General features: G+C 40.0%; 1 protein-coding gene across 3 annotated transcripts in view; it reads right to left on the minus strand.

Annotated features, from left to right (window-relative positions):
- Window positions 1-14728, minus strand: part of CFAP36 (cilia and flagella associated protein 36) — a 294401-nt gene that overhangs the window by 57330 nt on the left and 222343 nt on the right. The window lies entirely within an intron of this gene.

Below are 14728 nucleotides of genomic sequence, written 5' to 3' on the forward strand. Positions count from 1 at the left end.
CTCCACGCAAATGTCTTGAATAGTGGCAGAATGGAAATTGGGTACTGAAGCTGCCATGACACTCACATTGTGAGCAGTGACTGGGCCATGGAGGGTCAGCCCAAACTGAGTATATGTATAGGAGATACAGTCAGCCAGTGAAGTAGAAACTGTACATTTGGTGATGGAAATTCCCCGCCTGTTAGGGTCAAAGGATACATAAAGCTGGGAGGACTTCCAATGAGGTTTTATTTGTTCTAGATAGTACGCTAGAACACGTTTGCAATATAAGGTATGCAGTGCTGCTTCTCTAGGATGAGAGTCTGGCTTAGGGAAGAAGACAGGTAGTACAATGGACTGACTGAGTTGGAACTCCAACACTACTTTAGAATGGAATTTGGGGTGGGTTCAAAGCACAACCCTGTTGTGGTAGAACCTGGTGTAAGGTGAGTCTGCCACAAGGGCTTCAAGCTCGCTGACTCTTCTGGCAGAAGTAAGAGCTATTAAGAATACTACTTTATATGTGAGCAACTTTACAGAACAAGAACGAAGTGGTTCAAATGGAGGTTTCATGAGAGCTGTTAGGATAACATTGAGGTCCCATGCCAATGCAGCTGGATTGAGAGGAGGTTTGGTATGAAAGAACCCTTTCATGAATGTAACTATTAAGGGATGAACTGAAACTGATTCATTATTGATTTTAGAATGAAAAGTACTGATGGCGCTCAAATGGACTCTGACTGAGTTAGTTTTGAATCCAGAATCCTAGAGATGGAGCGAGTACTCCATAAGGGCAGATAGAGAGCATGCAGTAGGCTCCAGTGATCTAGCTGACTATCAGAGAGAGAAATTTTTCCACTTTAAACTGTAATATTTTCATGTGGAAGGTTTTGTAAAGACTGTATGAGGAAGGTTCAATGAATGCAAATCTATGTTGTCGGGTACCAAGCCATCAGGGCCAGAGAGCAAGGGTCTGGATGAAGGAGGAATCCCTCATTCTGTGTTATTAGGGTTGGAAAAGGATCTAACCTGAATGCTTCCATGGACAACAACTCCAGGAGAAGAGGGAACCAGACTTGATGAGGCCAGTAGGGAACAATTAGAATAATGATCCCTTGGTCTCAGAGCATTTTAAGAATAGCTTTCCCTATGACAGGAAATGGGGGAAAAGCATATAGAAAATCCATCCCCCAGTGGAGCAAGAAGGTATCTGGGGCTATATGGTTGGGAGCATAGAGTGTGGAACAGAAGCGGAGAAGCTTGTTATTCTGAGGAGAAGCCAACAGGTCTATCGACTGGTTTCCCCACCACTGGAATATCTGATGAACGACTGAGGTGCTGAGAGACCATTCGTGAGGTTGAAGGACTGTGCTCAATTTGTCTGAAACAGTATTCTGCTTGCCGGCTAGATAAACAGCTCTTATAAAGATGTTCTGGGGGAAGAGCAAGATGGCGGCACGTTAGAATCGCCGTGAGCTCTCTCTGTGAACTGCTGCATATTCCGTGATTTTTCTTCTTCTTTACTTCAAAGAAGATAAGCCACATACTAAACGGAAAGGCTCCGTGAAGGTCGCTACCCTGACAACCAGAACCTCATTGTCTACACAGCAAAGTATAGAGAGGTTCACGATAAAAATTTTCGCCCCACAGAATGTCGGAGTGGCTCCCGTGGTTGTCTTGGATCAAGGAGAAACCGAGACCTTGGGACTAGACATAACACTCTCACCTCCGACTCTCCACCGCCGTGCCCTGCTGTCCTCGGACCTCAAGCAAGTGGTTCCGCCCTCGAAGAGGAATTTGGAAACTCATTGAATCGGGGTCTAGGAGACGAGGGCCCAGCGGGAAGCCGGAGAACTTCTGTTTCCCCCACTGAGCGTGTAACGCCAAAGATTGACCTCGCGGCGGTGACGCTGGAATCTATTTGGAGTATGCTCCAGCGCTTACATCAGACTGTGACAGATTCTACAAATCAAATTGCAACCCTTGTCAGTACCATGAAAGATTTATCTTCAGCTTTCTCTACTATGAAAATTGAACTCAATGGTAAAATAGATACTTTAAAAGAAGAAGTAAAGAATGTGAAAGAAAGCTCAACCTTATTGATTAAAGACAATGTAATATTACATTGAAAAATGGAACAATTCGAAAATTATAATCGGAGGTTAAACCTCCATTTATTAAACTTTCCTCGACTGCCTTGTATATACTCCGTTGGAAGTATTTAAGCATTACTTGATTGAAAATTGAAAATTTTCCACGGAATCAATTCCTCCATTAAATAAAATTTATTATATACCTAATAAGAAAAAAGAGGAGAAAGTACAGGAGCAGTTGCCACAAGATCAGGGAAAATTGAACGTTTTGGACCTTTTGGAATTGTCTTTAACTACAACATCTCAAAGACAAACTTTACAAGTTTCTTTCATATCCGAGCAGGATATGGAGGCAGTGAGAAGATTGGCTCTTAAGAATTTACAAACACTATTCTATGGGGGGAAAATATGGGTATTCCCAGACGTGATGAAGCAAACCCAGGAAAGGAGGAAAGCTTTCCTAGCGTTAAAAGCTGATACTGTTGCCTTAGGAACATTATTTAATTTCAATTACCCCTGCAAATGTAATGTTAAATATTTGGACATAAAATGTGTTTTTTCTTCCAGAACAATTGAGATACTTTATTGATTCAAAAAGAATATAAGATATGTGGGATCTGTAAGGTCATAATTTAAGGAAAGAGAAGAGTAATAATTTGGTTTGGGTGAATGGAAGTGTTAAGCCTTTATTGCATTTACATTTTCTTCTAAGTCTCATCTCCTGAGTATATAATGGTCTCCTCCCCCTTCTATGTTGTGGTCTAATACAAGATGTAACATTATTTGTTTTAATTCTAGACTTCTAAAACATATATGTATCTGTTTTTCATGATCAAGATGTTAAATGCTTGTAAAGATTATAAATATGTATAAATAAAAAATTTAAAAAAAAAGATGTTTTGAGAAGCCGCCCAAGTCCAGATTTGGATTGCTTGTTGGCAGAGGAGGTAAGAACCGGTTCCTCCCTGTTTGTTCAGGTAATACATTGCTATTTGATTGTCTGTGCAAACTAGTATAAACTGATTGAGAATACAAATTTGAAAGGTTTTGAGAGCATTCCAAACAGCTCGCAATTCCAGGAGGTCGATATGATGCTCTCATGGGGACCAAGAACCTTGTGTATGGAGACTGTTGCATTCAATTCTGGTCACCGTATCTATTGCATTCAATTCTAGTTGCCGTATCTCAAGAAAGATATGGCGGAATTAGAAAAGGTTCAAAGAAGAGTGACCAAATGATAAAATGGATGGAACTCCTCCCATATGAGGGAAGGCTAAAGAGGTTAGGGCTCTTCAGGTTGGAAATGAGATGGCTGAGGGGAGATATGATTGAGGTCTATAAAATCCTGAGTGGTGTAGAATGGGTAGAAGTGAACTGATTTTTCACTCTTTCAAAAAGCACATGGAAATACTTTTTAAACAAATAGGAAATATTTTTCCACTCAAAGTATAGTTAAGCTCTGAAACTTGCTGCCGGAGGATGTGGCAATGGCGGTTAGTGTAACTGGGTTTAAAAAAGGTTTGGACAAGTTCCTGGAGGAAAGGTACATAGTCTATTATTGAGATGGACATGGGGGAAGCCACTGCTTGCTCTGAGATTAGTAGAATAGAATATTGCTACTAATTAGGGTTCTGCCAGGTTCTTGTGACCTGGATTGGCCACTGTTGGAAGCAGGATATTGGGCTTTATGGACCACTGGTCTGATCTAGTACAGCTATTCTTATGTCGAAGTGAGTTCCCTAACCCATCATGAAAGCATCTGTGGTGAGAACCTTGTGATGTGGAGGGTGTTGGAACAGAAGGCCTCGGGTGAGATTGTGGGACACCATTGCAGAGAGTGGTGTAGTTGTGGAGTTATTTGAAATTGAGTGGCTAGTTAATCCCGTGGCTCGGGACCATCAAGAGGAGAGTGTCCATTGAGGAATTTGGAAGTGACAATGAGCCAATGGAGTTACACGGACTGTTGAAGCCATGTGAATGAGAAGGCAGAGCATCTGAGAAGATATACAAGTCCATTGGGATACCTGAGTGGCGAGATGTTTGCCCTCAGGTTGAGGAAGGTATTATCAACCTTGAGTTGTATCAAAGAGAGCCACTATGAGCTCTCTTTGCTGAAGATGTGATTTGGAGTAGTTGATGACAAATCTGAGGAGTCGTATCGCAGACTGTATGGAAGCGCTAGTGGACTCCTGAGAGGCTGCTTTGATTAACCAATCGTTTGGGTAGAGGAAGACTTCTGACAGGTAGGTCTCTTGGTTGTTGTTTAGACTGAGAGGGCATCTGGGATTTCTGTCCCCTATGCTGTCTTGGTTGCGAGCGTTGGGGCGTAGTTTGCTGATTTAAAGGAGGAGGTGTAGGTGTATAATGACACTTAGATATATAGTAGTTGGAATGTCGATATCCCCTTGGAAATCTTCTAGTAGAAGCAGTAGTAGAAGAAGTTTGAGACTTACACAGAATCTTTATTGTATCTGTGTTTTTTAATTAGGTTGAAAATAAAAAGATGGGAATATGAACCAGGCTATCCAAAAACTGGAACCAAAATGAAATTTAAAATAAAGTGTTTAATAATTTTCAAACTAATGATAATAAAACAATTCCACATTAAAAGTGACTCGACACAACGCTGTGTTTCGGCCAGATGGCCTACATCAGGAGTCTCAAATCACAAATGAAAAATCTGCAGACAAGGACTGCCACTGCACTCTGCAGAGAAGCGATTGAAGTGTTAGGCCACCTCATCGACTTTGTCACCAAACAAGTTTTCTCCATTACAAGGGACATCTGCGCATTGCTACTGCTAAGGCGGAGATACGTGAAAAGACATCAAAGGCATGCCTCATGAGAAACTTTCGACAGTCTAGAGGTTTTCGGTGTAGCTTATGGAATTACTCTTGTTTTTCAGAGGGAAGGAAATCTGCAAAAGACAGAGCACTTGTTGTATTAGAGATTTTTTTAAAATTTTTTTATTTATAACCATTTAAATTTTTACAAGCGATAAAACAACTTGCTGGAAATACAGAGAAAGTAATATGTAGGAATTATTTCAGTCAGGTAATTCTATTCTCTTCCTTAGACCACTAAACAGGGAGAGTGAAACAAGATAAGGAGATCAATTAAACAGTAAACAGAAAAAAATACCCGTGGTATTAACCTGATTATCCCCAGATACAGTATTACTCGTCTAATTCATTATTCCACATTGATCATCTGGTTGGCTTCTTCAAGGCCAATACGGTGTATAGTCAAATCATTTCATTGAAAAATATACTTATTGTCCAGTATTAGTTAGAAATAATACATCTGATTACATTCTTTCTCTTTTAAAAACCAGAAGTTATTTAACAATACATATATTTAAGTCTCTAATTCAAATCCTACTGATTAAAGTAATCCCAGTTTTCACAGGCTTCACTCCTTTTAAAGTAATAATTTGAGGAAATATTTCTAAGGAAAACTTTAGGAGTCATACCTGGAACTCTGGGAAAAACAATAATCTCGATATTAATCATCTATAATAATATTCATTTTATTATTCAAAATTTCTGGTCTATTATCATAACCACTTCTTGCTCATGTAGAATCATTTGTTATATCAATTTTTTACTCTTGTATTAGAGATTTTAAGTAAATGATGGAATAAAGTTGATAATCCAAGATGGAGGAGCAGAAGCAAGGGATTTGACACTGCGAGTGCGCTTTAAAGCGGATTCTACCACTAAGGAATGATGTGGTAGTTCTGTTTTCTCAAACCCTATACATTTATGTATCCTATACATTGTGCCAATTTTCATTGGAGCAATCAGAACTGTCAGTAGAGTCTCCCAGTTTTTTCCAGGCTTTGTCCATGAGATGGCTCAAGCTATACCTTTTAAACTAGAAACAAAAAGATCACAAGGAGATTCTTCCTTTGTTTCTAGTTTAAAAGGTATAGCTTGAGCCATCTCATGGACAAAGCCTGGAAAGTATATACTTTCTGGAGGAGCTCCCTACCCCAGGAGGGATGCATCCGTGGTCAGCACTTTCTGTGGCTGAGGAATTTGGAATGGGAGTCCCATGGTCAAATTGGGCCAGATTATCCACCACTGAAGAGAGTTGCGAAAGACAGTGGACTGTTGGATTACATCCTCTAGATTCCCCGCAGCTTGAAACCACTGAGAAGCTAGGGTCCATTGAGCAGATCTCATATGTAGACATGCCATGACATGAACTGTGGAGGCCATGTGCCCCAAGAGTCTCATCATCTGCTGAACTGTGACCTGCTGAGACGTTCGAACCACGGACAATAGGGACAGAAGGTTGTCTGCCCGTGCCTTGGGGAGATAGGCTAAAGCCGTCCTTCTGTCCAGCAGTGCTTCAATGAACTCCAATTTCTGAACAGGAGTGAGATGGGACTTGGCATAATTTATTACAAACCCTAGTAGTTCCAGCACCTGAATAGTCATCCGCATGGACTCCTGAGCACCGTCCTTTGAGGTGCTCTTCACTAGCCAATCGTCGAGATAAGGCAACACATGCACTCCCAGGCTGTGTAGTGATGCTGCGACTACTGCTAGACATTTTATGAAAACTCTCGGAGCTGACGATAGGCCAAATGGCAGTACGCAGTACTGAAAATGCTGCGTTACCAGCCAAAACCATAGATACTTCCTGTGAGCTGGAAGTATCGGGATGTCAGTGTAAGCCTCCTTTAAGTCCAGAGAGCATAGCCAGTTGTTTTCTTGAATCGTTGGGAGAAGGGTGCCCAGGGAAACCATCCTGAACTTTTCTCGGACTAGGAATTTGTTCAGGGTCCTTAGGTCTAGGATGGGACGCATCCCCCCTGTTTTCTTTTGCACAAGGAAGTACCTGGAATAGAATCCCAGCCTTTCTTCCCCTGGTGGAATGGGTTTGACCGCATGGGCCTTTAGAAGGGCAGAGTGTTCCTCTGCAAGTACCTGCCCGATGGGCAATTTGGAAGTTTGGATTCCAGATTGAGTGTGTATCCCAACCAGACTATTTGAAGAACTCACTGGTTGGAGGTTATGAGAGGCCACCTTTGGTGAAAAAACATCAACCTCCCCCCAACCGGCAAGTTGTCCGGCACGGATACTGTTATTGTGGCTATGCTGTTCTGGAGCCAGTCAAAAGTCTGTCCCTTGCTTTTGCTGAGGAGCAGTAGGGGTCTTGGGCGCACGCTGTTGAAGAGAACGAGCACGCTGGGGCTGAGCCTGAACAGGCTGGCGGGACGCTGGAATGAACCTACGCCTAGCACAGGAAAAGGGAGCACTCCGAGACCCCCCAAAAAACCTCCTAGTTGAGGAGGATGTAGCAGAAGGCACCTGGCGGGAGAGAGAAGCCATAGCATCTGTGTGCTTCTTGATCTGGTTGACCAGGTCTTCTACCTTCTCTCCAAAAAGGTTATCCCCCTAGCAAGGAACATCCGTCATCCTCTGCTGGACCGAATGGTCTAGGTCAGAGACACGCAGCCATGAGAGTCTGCGCATCGCTATATTCTGAGCGGAGATTCTGGATGTCACATCAAAAGTGTTGTATGCACCCCTGGAGAGTGTCCTTTCAGGTGGAGGGGAAGGTTCAGAGGGAATCCCAAAGGACTCATCGGAGGAAAAGTACTTGAGATCTTTCTCTGAATCCTACGAACGCTCCTTCTCAGTGTCAGAAAGCAAGTCCCTCAGGGACCCCTGAGACTGAGCCTGCCTTGACGCCGAGGACCTATTGTCTAAATGGTAAATAAATAAATAAATGGTGATGTCAAGGGGCCAACGTCCGCATAGACTGTGGCGAAGCTTCCTGTACCGACATTGATGGAGAGTCGACTTGGGTGGCAGCCAATACCGGAACAGCAAGTGGCACCGAGCTCAGAGACCTCACCGCAGGTGGAGTGCCAGACGCCACTGCAGCAGATGGCACAGCAGGCGCAAGCACCCCTGATGCCGAAGCAGATTGATGCAGCAGTCCTTCCAAATGTTCTGGAAGCAAGGCCCAGATGTGCTCACTGAAAGCCATCATCGGAGAAGGCTGTGGGGCCAGTGGAGCAGTTGGTGGCAGAGTCTGTTGAGACTTTGAAGCAGGAACTGGACTGCTGAGAGGCCGACGCATCGGCACCTCCTGCATGGAGGGAAGCGATCCTCCCGGCGCTTACGCTTCTCAGGTGCCGAATCCCTTGGCGCACCAGAGCTCCTGGCATCATGTGTCGAGGGGGAACGGTGTCAGTGCTTCTTAGCCTTCACTCGATGCACCTCACTGAGGCTCCTAGGTGCCGATGAGGACGACGTGGAATTCCCCCATGTCCTCGGGTCGGGTCCAATGGACGGTTCCGGGGGGCCTGTACAGCAGGAGGCATCCAGGTAGGTAGAGACACACTCGATGCCTCACTGCTCCCAGCATGCCATGGCCTCTCAGTAGCCATGCCTACCTCCACTCCCGATGTCGATGCGTCCCTGATGTCAACACTGCCGAGCTCGGTTTCGATGCCGACGTTGAAGGACCGGACCAAGCCCCAAAACGTTTTTCTCTCTGGGCTTCTCGAGCCAATTGAGTCCTTTTCTTCAAACAAACACAAAGGACACATTGAGCTGGGCTATGGTCAGGCCCAAGGCATTGGATACACCAGGAATTTGTATCTGTACCTGAGATGGTCCGGTTGCACCAAGTACACCGTTTGAAGCCGCTGGGAGTCTTCGATGACAAGGAAGGGAAGATCGCACCGGCGAAATCAAATGGCTCAACTGTGCCAAGAAAAAAGGCACAATAAGGGAGAGATACGGCCGCTATCGAAAAAGAAAGGAAACTTTAAAAAGGACAAACAAAAGTAAGAAATAATAAAGGGAAAACGCTTTTTTTTTAACAGAATTAAATGAAAATAAAAAAAAATTGAGTGAAAAATACACTTCAAAAATGAAGAAGGCTCTTTCCTGGACGCGAAGAGAGGAGTCACAGAAAAAGCTGTCACTCCTCAAGCAGAAGAAAAGAAACTGAGGTACATGCTCTTGCGGTGGGCGGGAAATCAGTTCGCACATGCGCAGTGTGCCGCTGCATACACACCAGAAGCCCCTGGCAAATCTTTTGTTTTTTCCTATGTTTTATGCCGATTCCAGGGCCGGCACTGATTGCCAACCCATGTGTGAGAATAATCCAGCCTGCTTGTCCTCGGAGAATAACAGGTACCACGAGGGACATGATCTTGACACATCTGATACACTTTTTAAAACCACTGTGAGTTTTCTGTAATATGCTGGGAAAAATAGCCAAAGCGAAATCAAATGGCTCTATTATGATAAAAAAAGAGAGAGGACCAGAGGAGCTATGGAAAAACCAAGAAACTTAAATAACTGCCAAAAACTCTAAGGAAACTATATGAAAAGGGGAAACCTGGTCCCACATGAGGGAGAAACGAAAAAATCAGTCACTTTCATAGATACGATGCGTTCAAAACTAGGGTGGAATTTTTTAAATTTATATGGAAATTAAAGATTATGGAGTTTTTTTCAAAGAAACCTTCGAATTGTACCGATCACTCAATTGTCAAGAACAATAGTAGATGGCTTCCACCTGGCAATACTCACCATTTGATTGAGACCTATGAAACTGTCGTACTCAAGGATATAGCAGCATTGGAAAAACAAGGTAAAAAAAGAGCTTTTTATAATCTAACGAAAGAAGAAAATGCTGCCATTAAGGTATTACAGAGAGATCATAGTATTGTCATCAAACTGGCAGATAAAGGTGGAGCCATTGTTGTGATGAATAGGGAAGATTATGTTAATGAAGTTCACAGACAACTAAATGACAGAACCTTCTATAAGGTTTTAACAAAAAAGCCCACAGAGAGCATTCAGAAAGAAATTTCCACATTGACTAAATTAGGAAGAGAAGCACAATATTTAACAGAGAAGGAAGCTAACTTTCTAATTGTAAAAATTGTATTCTAATTGTATACCAACTATATATATTCTACCTAAGATACATAAATCCCTGTCCCGACCCCCAGGCAGACCCATAGTGTTTGCCTGTGGTTCACTATTGGAACCATTATCCATTTTCATTGACAAATTCTTACGTCCTCTAGTTTATAAGATCCCATCATTTATACGGGATTCAGCAGATATGATTAATACACTGGAAACAATCATACCAAGTAGAAATATGATTTTGGTTACTCTCGATGTAGAGAGTCTCTACACCAATATCCCACAGGAAGACTCCATTGAGATTATTAAAGAAGAGTTGCTTAAACAAAATACACAATCTAGGATCCCAGTACAATTTATCATCGAATTGGCTATGATAGCACTTACTAAAAATTTCTTTGCATTTGATGGTAAGTTCTACCAACAGATTAAGGGAACAGCTATGGGTGCAACATTCGCACCGTCCATTGCGAATCTATACATAGCAAGTTTTGAACAGAAATTTCTGTCAGAAAATAGGTACACTGAAAATATATTCCTTTGGAAAAGGTATATAGATGATGTCCTTATGATCTGGAAAGGAACAGAAAGTGACTTAAAAGACTTCATAGTTGGTTGAATACTTTAGACAACAACCTCAAATTTCAAATGAGTTTTAGTAAAGAAATCATCCCTTTCCTTGACATCAATATATGTATCAAACAGAATAAATTTGTAACAGATATTTACCGTAAACCCACAGATGTCAATAAATATCTACATTATGAAAGCTGCCATAGTAAAAGTCTGAAGACCAATTTACCTTACAGTCAATTTTTACGACTAAGACGATTATGTTCAGACCAGAAAACATATACATTTAGATTCAAGGATATGTTTAGACGGTTTACAGAAAAGGGTTACCCACTGAAGTGTATACGAGAAGGTTTTCAAAAGGCCTCAAATATGGCAAGGGAAACATTACTTAGGCCAGGCCAAAAAACAAACAATGAAAAGATCGTATGTACATTACCCTTTACTAATATGTCTTATTCTATTGTCAGTATCATTAAAAAACATTGGCATCTACTAGAAAATTTGGGTACATTTGATCAAAAGAAACTCATTGTTGCGTTTCCCTTAAGCGGGAGAAGAACCTGAGGGATCTTCTGGTTCCATCCACACTACCGAATATAAGTGCACCACCTAATAACTTGCCTAGAGGTCATTTCTCCTGTGGTAAATGTTCTGTATGCAATGTGAATATAAAAACTAGAAGTATCTTGATACAATCAGAAAACAAAGAAATTAATTTACAACAGTTTTCCAACTGTCAGACAAGCAAAGTTGTATACATTGCTATCTGTCCCTGCAAGTTAGCCTATATAGGTAAAACTAAAAGAAAGTTGAATACTAGGATTATAGAACATAAAAGTGCCTTGAAGAGAAAATCATTAGAAAAACCAATGGTACAACACTCGCTAACTGTAGGACATAAGTTTGAAGAGTATAAATTCTGCGTGATTTATGTATATAGAAATAAGTAGAGAGGTGGGCCAGTAGACATTCATTTGCTACGCAAAGAGCAGGAATTTATTTATAATTTAAATACTCTTCATCCACATGGTCTGAATGTTGAACCAGACCTTTCTGTGTTTTTATGATCATTTGTAGGACTGTTATGTTATCAAACATAATTTTAATATTTGATATTTAATATTCTCCGTGAGTATGTCCAATTAGGCATTCAAGACATCCGCCACACAAATATTAAAATTAAAAACATCACCGTATATTTCAAAAATTTTATTAACCAAATTATTATTATTTAGGATTTTTTTGTTATTTAATTTTTAAAAAAAATATATATATTATATTTTTTGTTAGCAATTATTCTTTAACTAAATTAATTTCTATTTATTACATCCTGAATATAGATGTTTAATAATAATTTGATATATTTTTTTACTCCATAAAAATCAATGTAATTCTTCAAAAAGTTTTTTAATGAGGCTTCTTTATTGATGTCACTGTTTGGCGTTGAGAATTATATAATGTAGCCTCTGAAGTGCTTATATCACATTTTTTTACAGCAATTCATATTCCAATTATAGATGTCTTCGTAAATTACTTTGGGTATTCTATATATCCTCCAAAAAAAAGCAGATTGTCTAATAGCATTCATCAAGTGCGTTAATTATTTAATTATTTTTGTCCAATCACAGTTCGCTTAGCTTCCCCTTTTTATCAGATAACATTATTACATCTGGTGTTTTCTGCAATTTTTGCTATTTTTCACCCCTTCCTGAACAGTGCCCTATGTCCTCTATGTTTATAGTCTGGTTACGATATGTGTGACGTCACATAATCTGTTCATTAGAGTGAATTTCATCAAATTGATATATTTTTTTAATAGTATATTTTTTTAATAGTGCATTTTTTCAGTATGCCCGCAAGTCTAGATCTGTCCTGTCTACAATTGATGCAATTTTTGTTTGATGTATTTCTGTGCGGATCTATTATTGGCGTTTTTGACCTCTAACCTCTTTGATTTCGCTTTTTGCTATGTGGCTGGTTTGTCAAAATTGTGGAGGATATTTGTCATCTCTGCCCCTTTGGCTTTTTTATTCATATTGTGGAGGTTAAATGTTCGTTTGTTCTTTTTTTATTGGAATAGCTCGACCTCTATCGTATATTATATTATATATTGTGACGTCATTTAATTATGCACGAATATAACCCGTAATTAGTATATAATTTTCAAATGAACTATCCGACTCTTTTAGATGTACTATTCATTTTTTTACTACACGATCGAATATTTAAGGTTTTGATACAGAAGTTTTGTTTTCCTTTTCTTTTTTTGTATGAGCCGGTATGAATGATGAACTTCAATCTTTGACCTCTAGATTTACTATTTAGCTTCCGCTCTTCGTCATCACTTTTTTTCAGCGCGATCAGAGATATGTGACTATCCGATTGACTAGGAGTAAGTAACTGTTGTTTTTTGGCTTATATAATGCTTGATTTAGCACTACAAGCAAATAGTTATTTATTCTTTAAGGCTTTTAATCTGTAAGGCATCTGGTTTAGGGCGTCAACACAGCCAGTATATAAAGATGCCATTAGTCTTCGCAATATATCATGCTGTATTTTCTCACTTAATTTCTCCCTATATACACACACATTCTTTATTCTTTATTTTCTCTGAGCAGGGCTTGCAATCTTTGATTTGCACATAATACTTAAACAAAGATTTTAACCCTTGTTTTATTAGGTCAGCATTTTGGTTTTCGGCATCCCTGATCCAGCTGTTTTTTTCATATCAAAGCGAGCTTCTTTATATGTGAGTTGTCTACACATATATCACGTTTGTGTCACTTTTATTATTCATACATTTTTGCTCGTACATATGCTAATTATTTCTAACCTATTTTTGTTTTTTTAATTATTTTTGTAGTTAATACGAGTACATTCAACATATATTCATCACACTTCACAGAAAAAGTGTGTTGTGTAGGTGGGTGTCTTTTGCCTACTTGGGCTATGTCTATGGAAGTCTTAAGACAATTTATTTGTTATGGTTTTAATATTATTTTAATATCATTTTAAACATTATATTATGTTAATAATCTTCACAATATTCTATACATTGTGCATGGCTTTTATGGTTCCAGTAAAGGCATAAACTATAAACCACCAATTGTATATGTCTGTCTAGTTATGTCACGTTAAGTATAATTTATGCTGGGATTTTGGTGTTATATAATCACACATATATTCTATACAGATATCTGTGTATGATTTGTTTACATATTGTTATATGTTTTGATACCATTTTAAATCAGCTGTATATATGTAGTACAAACAATATATATGTTATTATATATTTTTTTATTATTATTTTTTTATTATTAATTTTTAATTTATTATCTTATTATTGTTTTATAGCCCCTGAAGCAGCCCTGTTGGGCGAAACACGGCCTGTGTCGGGCTGTTTGTGTGTATACATATTGTGCAATATGTTTTTCCATTAATAAATCATTTTTTGCTTGTTAAACGATCTGCTCTGTTCGTGTTCCATCTTGGAGTTTGCAGACCGTCTGCCTTTGTGCTTTCTTGGACTCTCAGTAGCCATGCCTACCTCCACTCCCGATGTCAATGCGTCCCTGATGTCAACACTGCCGACCTCGGTTTCGATGCCGACGTTGAAGGACCGGACCAAGCCCCAAAACGTTTTTCTCTCTGGGCTTCTCGAGCCAATTGAGTCCTTTTCTTCAAACAAACACAAAGGACACATTGAGCTGGGCTATGGTCAGGCCCAAGGCATTGGATACACCAGGAATGTGTATCTGTACCTGAGATGGTCCGGTTGCACCAAGTACACCGTTTGAAGCCGCTGGGAGTCTTCGATGACAAGGAAGGGAAGATCGCACCGGCGAAATCAAATGGCTCAACTGTGCCAAGAAAAAAGGCACAATAAGGGAGAGATACGGCCGCTATCGAAAAAGAAAGGAAACTTTAAAAAGGACAAACAAAAGTAAGAAATAATAAAGGGAAAACGCTTTTTTTTTTTAACAGAATTAAATGAAAATAAAAAACAAATTGAGTGAAAAATACACTTCAAAAATGAAGAAGGCTCTTTCCTGGACGCGAAGAGAGGAGTCACAGAAAAAGCTGTCACTCCTCACGCGGAAGAAAAGAAACTGAGGTACACGCTCTTGCGGTGGGCGGGAAGTCAGTTCGCACATGCGCAGTGTGCCGCTG

This window comes from Microcaecilia unicolor, chromosome 3, assembly GCF_901765095.1.
Source record: "Microcaecilia unicolor chromosome 3, aMicUni1.1, whole genome shotgun sequence".
Classification (NCBI taxonomy): Eukaryota; Metazoa; Chordata; class Amphibia; order Gymnophiona; family Siphonopidae; genus Microcaecilia; species Microcaecilia unicolor.